Genomic DNA, 10,486 nt, shown 5'->3' with positions numbered 1-10,486 from the left:
CGCCCGGCCCCTGTGTCAGCCCTTTGAGGGGAGAGGACACTGAGGAACTTGCCCTTTCATTCCAGGCTGACGGGTCACCAGGCAGGTGTCTGGCAGAGAGACTGGCTTAGCAAAAGGGCATCCCCTTCAGAGTTGGGTTCGGGGGCCTGCTCCCTTCTACAGACACACTCTCACTGCCAGGCCGAGTGTTTGCTTTGCTAGGGCTCCAGGTGATGAGAAGGGCTGCCCCATTTGGGGTGCCACCCAAATGCCTTTTCTTGTTTCACCTCCCAGTCACCCCGGTCAGCCCTCTACATAGAGCTTGTCCAGCCCATGCCTCTAGGTAGGTAGCCAGATAAAAACCAAACACCTGTTTTGTTGGCTAATGTGTGGGGAGGAAAAAAGGGAGTGATTCTTTGTGTCATAGTCTACAAAGGGCCATCTCTGGCCTGGAGAGCACTGCAGAAGGCAGGAGCAAGTACCTGAAACCTACGAGCTGAGCGGGGTGGGAGTCTCACCCGGGAGAGGCACCCAAGCATCCCATCTGGCTCTCCTCTTTGACTTTATAGGGCTCTCCTCAGCCTGGTCTCTTGGGAACCATTGGTGCAAGGGGCTGGCTATTCCCATTTCTTAGACTGGGGAAATTGAAGTGGCTGTTCCTGCAGTAGCTTGAGAGACCATGCACATTTGGGGTGGGAGAGGGGATGGGATTTAGGGGCAAAGTGATGGAGGAGGGGATACAGGGTGAAGGAGAATTAGGTTGCTGATTTGCAACTTGGACAATCTCCACTTCCCTTACTTTCTCTTAGAAAAAACCTGCACTTGAGCCCCACCCACCACCCAGTCCTGTGGCCCCTGTAGAAGCCTGGGAGTGAGAGCTGGGGACATAGGCATTTCCCTATTCACATGAGCCTGTGGTGTGAGAACCTCACCTCCCTCTTTATCTCCAGGGCCTCCCTGTTTATCTTCCTATCTCTTCTCCTTTAGCATCTTGATCTCTAACCCCTCAGCTATGTGTTTACCCGCTCCCTGCTTTGAGGGGTGAGTCACGGCTGCAGGTTTGTTTGAACAGAGTGATGAGTCTGCCTGTAATTTGGAGGTAGCTGGGCTTCTCCCCAAAAATGTTTATGAGGTTAGAGGCTACTTACCTTGTGATTAGCAGTGCTTCTTTCCCCACGCCCCCCCACTCCACTTCTCCTCTTGCCTGTTGGAGTCCTCGGTGGAGACCACCCTGGCAGACATTTTTGGGGCATTCCTAAAGTTCCCTGGAGCCTGCCCGCCACCCTGAGGTCACTCCAGCTCTGGAAAACAAAATCACCAAGCAGAGAGGAACCCCGGGTTTCCTCCTTGGCTCTGGGTTGGGGCTGTGGGGTGCGATCTGTGGCCTTGTTAACTAGACCGCGTTCTTCGGTTCTGCAGGATGAGGTGCCAGGGAGAGCCCTAGATTTTTCACCAGCTCTATTTAGACAATTTACTTCATCCGCCCTCTTCGCTTGCAGACTTGGTAGAGCTACTTGGGAAAGTAATGCTGCCTTACCTTTGTGAAGTGATTTATGGTTTGCAAAGCACTTTCACATTGTTCCTATACGTCTGCCTACAATGTCGGCAGGGTTGGCATTATCACCCCCATTTTACAGGTAGAAAACTGAGGCCCAGAGAGATTAAGTAGTTTGCTCAAGGATTAATGGGTGTCATTCAGGACTCGGACGTCCTGCCTCCAACTCCAAGTTTAATACTTTTTCTTTCCTTCTCTTTATTTATGTGTTTTATTATAGGAGTGTTGCACAAATACATTTTTGTTGCTGAAGTTTAAAATACTAGAAGTATATGGCATAAAAGTCCCTTCACTCACCTGCCCTTCTTCACTTTAGTGTCTCTTAATTTAGAAATGGCATGTGGCATGCTAGTTAAGAGCCTAGACTAGAGCCACAGGGATTGGGTTTGAATCCGGGCTCTGCCCCTTACTAGTTGTGTGACCTTGGACAAGATAGTTAACTTCTGTGCCTCAGTTTCCCCATCTATAAAATGGGCATGTTGATAGTATTACTAGGACTTACTATATAGTATTTTTGTGAGGATTAAATGAGTTAGTATTAAATATTGCATGTTGGCCGGGCGCGGTGGCTCACGCCTGTAATCCTAGCACTCTGGGAGGCCAAGGTAGGAGGATCGCTTGAGGTCAGGAGTTCGAGACCAGCCTGAGCAAGAATGAGTGAGACCCTGTCCCTACTAAAAATAGAAAGAAATTAGCTGGACAACTAAAAATATATAGAAAAAATTAGCCGGGCATGGTGGTGCATATCTGTAGTCCCAGCTACTCAGGAGGCTGAAGCAGAAGGGTTGCTTAAGGCCAGGAGTTTGAGGTTGCTGTGAGCTAGGCTGATGCCCTGGTACTCTAGCCCGGGCAACAGAGTGAGACTTTGTCTCTAAAAGTAAATAGATAAATAAATATTGCATGTAAAGCACTTAGAACAGGGCCCATGAGGGCCCCACACATAGTCATTGCTGTAACTGGAGTTGGTAATTACCAGTACTATGAACATGTATGTATGTATGTACTTCAGCAAATGAGAAGGGCAAGGCATGGTGGGTCACACCTGTAATCCCAGCACTTTGGGAGGCTGAGGTGGGAGGCTCTCTTGAGCCCAGGAGTTTGAGACCAGCCTGAGCATGAGCAAGACTGACTTCTCTACAAAAAATAGAAAAATCAGTGGGATATAGTGGTACGTGCTTGTAGTCCCAGCTACTGGGGTGGCTGAGGCAGGAGGATTGCTTGAGCCCAGGAGTTCGAGGTTGCAGTGGGCTATGATGATGCCACTGCACTCTAGTAAAGGCAACAGAGTGAGACCCTGTCTCAAAAAAAGAAACAAGTACTGCAGAAGCTTCCCCATGTCCCCTTCTAGTTACCAGCTATCCTCCACACTGAAGGGTAACCGTTATCCTGACTTCTAACATGTATGTTGGTTTTACTTATTTTTGTGCTTTTTATGTAAGTGGAATCATATAGCATACTTTTATGTCTAGATTCTTTTGCTTAACATTTCTGTGAGGTTCACCAATGTTGCATGTACAGTAGATCATTCTTTTTCATCGTTGTTCCATTGTATGAACATACCGCAATTTATCCACTTTGCTTTTGATGAACATTTGGGTAATTTCTGGTTTGGGGCTATTACGAAAAATGCTGCTATGAACTTTCTAGTATATGTTTTCATGGGGAACATGTGTTATGTGTTGGGGGTGAAGGACAAGCTTCCCCTTCACCCACTGAAGGTTCACTTAAAATCACTGACAAAAGGCAGACTAATGGGAGAAAAGACATACAAACTTATTTGATCATAGTTTTACATGACGTGGGAGCCTTCAGAATGAAAACCCAAAGATACAGGGAAAACGGTCCATTTTTATGCTTAGGTTCAACAAAGTAGGAACAGCTATGTAGAGCTATGATTGGACAAAAAGGGTATGCTAATAGACTGAGTGTGGAAACCCAGCAAGGCCTGTCTGTCCAGATTTTTCTTGGCCTCTGTGTGCAGCATTCTTTCCTTCTGGGTGTGGAGCAGGACCCTCTCTGCAGTAGGGGCTTATAAATTACAGGCAAAAAGGTAGGTCGGGGGGGAGGGGGGCGCAAGGGCAACATACATAACCTAAACATCTGTACCCCCATAATATGCTGAAATAAAAAAAAATAAAGGTAGATCAGATGATTTATTTATGTCCTGTTTTCTAGAGAAGCAGGGGGGAAGGGAAAGGGCAGGAAAAGTTAGAGTAATATTTTCAGGTTTTTTGGTGGCTTTGGGAAAAGTGGTTCAGGTTTCTATGACCTGCCTTGGGGAGGAAAGATTCTAGTTTCTATGGCTATCCTTGGGGGACAATGAGAGGCCAAAGAAAGGAGAACAGGACAAAGTCAGACAAAAGCTTTTGCTTCTGAGGCCTTCATTTTGGGGTATCATTTTCCGAGACCCCGTATATACATTTCTGTTGGGTAGAATAAATAGGAGTAGAGTATGCATATGTTCATCTTTGGTAGATACTTGTGGACAGGTTTCCGAAGCGATTGTGATGATGAGCAATCCCACCTTCAGTTTGTGGGATTTCAGTTGTTCCACATCCCGGGGACACTTGGCATTTTTCTATCCTTTTATTTTATTTTTTTTTAATGGATAAATACTTTTTTTACTTAAGGAGGCAGGGCACAAAAATACCCACTTCCAGACACCAGATCCATCTACACAGAAAATAGCCTTGCAGTTGTCCTTTTTATTTTAGTCATTCTGATAGATATTTAGGGATATTGTCTTGTGGTCTTAGTTTCTAGTTCTTTGATGATGCCTAATGCAATCGAACCCTTTTCATATGTTTATTGACCGTTTCTTAATGATGTATCTGTTGAAGTCTTCTGCCCATTTTTTTATTGGGCTGTATGTCTGTCTGTTCCTCTTTCTTTAAATATGCTTTTTTAAAAAAAAATTTCAATAGATTTAGGGGTACAAGTGGAGTTTTGTTACATAGGTATGTTGTATAGTGGTGAAGTCTGGGCTTTAGGTGTATCTATCACCTGAATAGTGTACATTGTACTCAGTAGGTATAAGTCAACATTTTATCTTGAAATAATTTTAGATTTATAAAAAAATTGCAAAGAACATAGAGAGAACTCTTATATACTCTTCACTCAGTTTCCTTGAGTGTTAACATCTTACATTACCATGGTACATTTGTCACAACTAAGAAACTAATGTTGGTACAATGCTGTTAACTAAATTGTAGACTTTATTTAGATTTCACCAGTTTTTCCATTAATATTCTTTTTCTGATCCAGGATCCAATCCAGGATACCATATTGGGTTTAGTCTTTTTGTTTTGTAGGAATGCTTTATATATTCTGGATATCCTTTGTTAGATATATGTATAGTGAATTTCTTTTACTTTGTCTGTTAGTAGTGTCTTTTGATGAACAAAAGTTCTAAATTTTAACGTAGCCTAATTTATCAATTTTTTATTTTTATGGGGAAGATTTTTTTGTGCCATGTTTAAGAAAATTTTTGCCTTTGCCAAGATTGTAAAGATGTTTTCCTATAAAATCTTTATTTTGCTTTGTATATTTAAACCTGCAGTCTACTTGGAATGATTTTTTTAATTGACATAAAATTGAACACATTTATGGATTATATAGTGATGCTTGGATACACATAATATACAGTGATCAGATCAGGGAAATTACCATAATATCATCATCTCAAACATTTATCATTTCTTTGTGTTGGGAACTTCAATATCATCCTTCTAGTGATTAAAGCTATATATTATTGTTAACTGTAGTCATCATACAGTACTAGAGAACACTAGAACTTATTCCTCCTTTCTAGCTGTAATTTTGATATCCTTTAACAAATCTCTCCCTATCACCTCTTCCCCCTACCCTTCCCAGCCTCTAGTATCCTCTGTCCTACTTTTTGCTTCTATGACGTGAACATTTTTTTAGCTTCCACATATGAGTGCGAATATGTGGTGTTTAAATTTCTGTTCCTGGCTTATTTAACTTATCACAATGTACTCCAGTTCAATCCATGTTGTAGCAAATAACAGAATTTCATCTTTTTTTGTGACTGAATAGTATTCTGCTGTGTATACATACCATATTTTCTCTGTCATTCATCTGTGGTTGGAATCCTAGGTTGGTTTAGTATCTTGGCTATTGCTAATAGACCTGCAATAATTGAAGGTGCAGATGTCTCTTCAATGTACTGATTTCCTTTCCTTTGGATGAAGGCCCAGTCTTGGGGTTGCTGGATCATATGGTAGCTCTATTTGTAGTTTTATGAGAAACCTCCATACTGTTCTCCATTGTGGCTATCCTAGATTACAGTCCCACAGAGTATAAGAGTTCCCTTTTCTCTGCATCCTTGCCAAGAATTGTTAATTTCTGTCATTTTGATAATAGTCATCCTAACTGGGATGAGATGATACTTGTGTGGTTTTGTTTACATTTCCTAGATGATAAGTGATGTTGAGCATTTTTTTATATATTTCATATATTTGCTGGCCATTTGTATGTCTTCTTTTGAGAAATGTCTGTTCAGATCATTTGCCCATTTAAAATGGATTGTTTATTTTTTGCTGTTGAGATGTTTGCGTTCTTTGCACATTCTGTATGTTAATCCCCTCTCAAATGAATAATTTGCAAATATTTTGCCCATTTTGTAGTTGCCTTTTCACTGCGTTGACTGTTTCTATTGCTGTGCAGATTTTTAGCTTGATGTAATCCCATTTGTTTATTTTTACATTTTTTGCCTTTTTTTAAAATTTCAGAATATTACGGGGGTAGGAATGATGTTTGTATATCAGTTCCACAATTGATGGTGTGAGGTATAAGTTAATTTACATTTTTTTCCTCAACAAGGCATTTTTACTCTAATCTGTAGGCATATGGAGTCATCAAAATATTTTGAAGAGGAGCATTATGGCAAATTTAGAGGAACTGGTAATTTTGTATGTCTACTTATATTAGTCACTATTTTCTCACTTAGCCGTCATGCTACCATCTTACCAACTGAAAAACTAAGGCTGTGGGAGAGTAGTGTCAACCTATACAGCAAATGGAAAACCAGAGCCCATGTCTGAGCCAAGGTCTAACTGTTCCAAGTGCTATCCTTTTTCTGCAAGGGTGAGAGAAAGGTTGGGCTTGAGGGGCAGTGAACCAGGCAATAAATCTAGTGGTTATCCAAGTACTGTTGTATATCATCTCATTCTATCAAAATAGAAGATATATCCTAAAATAAAAATAAATATAAGAAAAAAAGAAATCAAAAATAACTTATATGGGGTTAGGTTGAATAAATTAGTTTAATCTATAAAATAGGTACTAATAGCCATTAAAAGTCAATTTTGAAGAATATTTAATATGAGGGAAATTAATGATAAAATGTTAAAAGGGAAAAAACACAAATATATAACTGTGTATAATAGTATACCTTTAAAAATATGCATAGAAAAATTATAAGGAATACATAATTTTAATGGACTATTTCAGGGTGGTAGGATTATAAATGCTTATTTTCTTCATTATTTTCTTCAGTTTTTATCCCTGAAAATGCTTCAAAGAATATTAATTTCTTTAAAAAAAAAAGGGTAATTATGGATTCACATGCAGTTAAATGAAATAAAAGAAATCTCCAGTACTCCTTACTCAGTTTCCCCCAATGGTAACATCTTGTTAAACTATAGTACGCTGTCACAACCAGAATTTTTTTTTTCGAGACAGAGTCTCACTCTGTTGCTCCAGCTAGAGTGCAGTGGCTTCATCATAGCTCACTGCAACCTCCAACTCCTGGGCTCTAGCGATCCTCCTTCCCTCCTTCCCTTCCTCTCTCTCTCCCTCCTTCCCAGGGTTAGACTAGCTTCATAAAATGAATTGGGAAGTATTCCCTCCTCCTCTGTTTCCTGGATGAAATTATGTAGAGTTGGTGCCAATTCTTTAAACATTAGGTAGAATTCTGCAGTGGAACCATCTGGGCCCAGAGATTTTTTTTAGAGTTCTAAAATTATGAATTTAATTTCCTTATTAGTTATAAGATTATTCAGATTACCTAGTTCATATTGGAAGAGTTGTAGTTTGTGTTTTTTAAGGAATAGGCTAATTACTCTAAATTGATAAATTTATGTTCATAGAGTTGTTCATAATGTCACCTTATCCTTTTGATGTCTGCAGGGTCTATAAAATATCTCATTTCAATCCTCACATTGGTAATTTATGTGTTTCCCTTTTACTTTTTGTCAGTCTTGCTAGGGTTTGTCAATTTTATTAATATTTTCCAAGATCTTTGTTTCATTGATTTTTCTGTCTTAAATATCATTAATTTTTGTTATTATCTTTTTTTTTTTTTTTTCGAGACAGAGGCTCACTCTGTTGCCCGGGCTAGAGTGCCCTGGCATCAACCTCGCTCACAGCAACCTCAAACTCCTGGGCTCAAGCGATCCTCCTGCCTCAGTCTCCCAAGTAGCTGGGACTACAGGCACACGCCACCACACCCAGCTAATTTTTTCTATTTTTAATTGCCCATCTAATTTCTTTTCTATTTTTAGTAGAGATGGGGTCTCGCTTTTCCTCAGGCTGGTCTTGAACTCCTGAGCTCAAGAGATCCTGCCTCCTTGGCCTCTCAGAGTGCTAGGATTACAGGTGTGAGCCACTGTGCCCAGCCTGCTATTATCTTTATTATTTCCTTCCTCCTGCTTGCTTTGGGTTTAGTTTGTTCTTCTTTTTCTCGGTTCTTGAAATGGGAGCTTAAATTATTGCTTTGAGACTGTCCTGTTTTCTAATGGATACATTTAGTGCTATAAATTTCCCTCACAAAAGTGCTTTAGCTGTGTCCCACAAAGTTTGATATTTTGTATTTTTACTTTCATTTAGTTCAATGATTTTTTAAATTTGCCTTGAGACTTCGTCTTTGACCCAAGGATTATTTAGATGTGTGTTGCTTAGTTTCCTAATGTTTGGAAAATTTTCTGTTATCTTTCTGATTCCTTTCTAGTTTGATTCCATTATGGTTAGATAACACATGGTTTCAATTTTGAGTTTGTCGAGGTTGGTTTTATGACCCAGATTATGATCAAGTTTAGTATATGTTCTGTAGATGCATGAAAAGAATGTGTATTTTGCTGTTATTGGTTGGAGTGTTCTGTAAATGTTGATTAGATTCTGTTGGTTGATGGTGTTGTTGAGTTCTTATATATCGTTGCTGATTTTTTGTCTAGTCGTTATCGATTTTTGAGAGATAGGTGTTGAAGTCTCCAAATATAATTGTGGATTGGTGTATTTCTGCTTTGAATTCTATCAATTTTTGCTTCACATTTTGCGGCTTGTTTGACGCATATTCATTTGGAATTGCTATGTCTTCTTTGTGGATTGATCCTTTTATCATTATGTAATGTCCCTTTCTGTCTCTGGTAATTTTTTTTTTACTCTGAAGTCTACTTTATCTGATACTAATGTAACCACTCATACTTTCCTTTGATTAATGTATTCATAATGTGTCTTTCTCTACCCTTTACTTTCAACCTGCCTATATCTTTATATTTGAAGTGTTTTTTGTAGACAGCATATATGGTGTCATTTTTAAGAAACTCATTCTGCCAATCTGTTTTTTTAAATATACGGAGTCTTTCATTTCCTACATTCCAAAAAATTAAAAAACTAAGTAGAATAGTATAATGAACACATATTTTCCAATTTCAACAATTATTAATTCATAAGTAATCTTACTTCACCTACAACTCCATCCAGTGCCTACCACGACCCCACCTCAGATATTTCTAATCAAATCATTTCACCCAGATTTCTTAAGAACCTAACCAAATAGTCATCAAACAGATTAACTCCTCAATATTCAATTGGTGCATCTGAATCAAGAGCTAAATAAGATCCATACGTTCCAACTGGTTGCTACCTCTCTTTTACTTTTTCTTGCTTAATTTTTTCTGATAAAGACTTTGAACATACCTTACTACTTTCAAGGTATTCATCAGGCTTTCCTCATGGACTGGATGTAAAGTAAGAGAAATCAAGATTGAACATTAAATTTTGCCTTAAAAATTCCTGTTCTATTCCTTTTGCATTGTTCTTAGTTCACTAGAGTTTATTCCTGAACTATTTACTTGTCAAGTAGTTAAAAGGGATAATCAGCTTAAGAAAAAGTCCCAAATCAATATGTCTTTTATTGCATCATTAAAATTGTAAATAGGTCTTAGGAATCATCTGGCACCTTGGTGGAGCAGGACAACTCTTAGATCTTATTTATCAGCCTGCTAAACTGTTCCTTTTTCAGAGATATAGATACCATCCCAAAATTTTCTGATATCCTTGTTTTTAACTGTTGTGGCTTGCTGAATCAAAGCAGCTGAATTTGAACCAAGCCCAGTGTCGTTTCTTTCAAGGATTAACTCATCTTTCTGGGCTTGAGGTACTGAACAAGCAACACCTGGCCTTATCTGAACCCTGTGGATATATTTTACAGGCAAGAAATTTCGTATTTCAACAAGAGAGCCATTGTTCTGGATAATGACATTGGTGGGGAAGTGAGCATACACAGACCTCATCTTGTAATGGAAGCCCAGTGTAACATCCTTGATCGTGTTCTGTGCATGACTACAAATAGTGCGAACAGTAGCCAATTCCTTTCTATTTCCCCACTATTGGTCAATCAGGAGCCTCTTCTTTTTCTTTCCAAGGAGACTGAGTTCTACATCGATGTGATCGAAGTCCCTCCTCCGGGTTCATCTGGGACCCTTCACAGTAACTGTGAGTCCCTTAAGAGTGATGTCGATGGGCCGGGTGCAGTGGCTCACCCCTGTAATCCTAGCACTCTGGGAGGCCGAGGCGGGAGCATCGTTTGAGCTCAGGAGTTCGAGACCAGCCTGAGCAAGAACAAGACCCCGTCTCTACTAAAAATAGAAAAAGAAAAAGAAATTAAATGAGCAATTAAAAATAGAAAAAATTAGCTGGGCATGGTGG

The 10,486-nt window shown here is 39.5% G+C and overlaps 1 protein-coding gene and 1 pseudogene across 1 annotated transcript in view; one reads left to right on the top strand and one right to left on the bottom strand.

Moving 5' to 3' along the window:
• Positions 1-10,486, top strand: part of TUFT1 (tuftelin 1) — a 45,488-nt gene that overhangs the window by 6,574 nt on the left and 28,428 nt on the right. The gene's annotated exons all lie outside the window — the stretch shown is intronic.
• LOC105821711 overlaps positions 9,766-10,486 on the bottom strand; it is a 3,181-nt pseudogene continuing 2,460 nt past the window's right edge.

The sequence above is a fragment of the Propithecus coquereli genome, unplaced genomic scaffold (genome assembly GCF_000956105.1).
Source record: "Propithecus coquereli isolate 6110/MARCELLA unplaced genomic scaffold, Pcoq_1.0 Scaffold59, whole genome shotgun sequence".
NCBI lineage: Eukaryota > Metazoa > Chordata > Mammalia > Primates > Indriidae > Propithecus > Propithecus coquereli.
The sequence above is the reverse complement of the archived record's forward strand: the minus strand, read 5'-3'. Positions and strand labels throughout refer to the sequence as shown.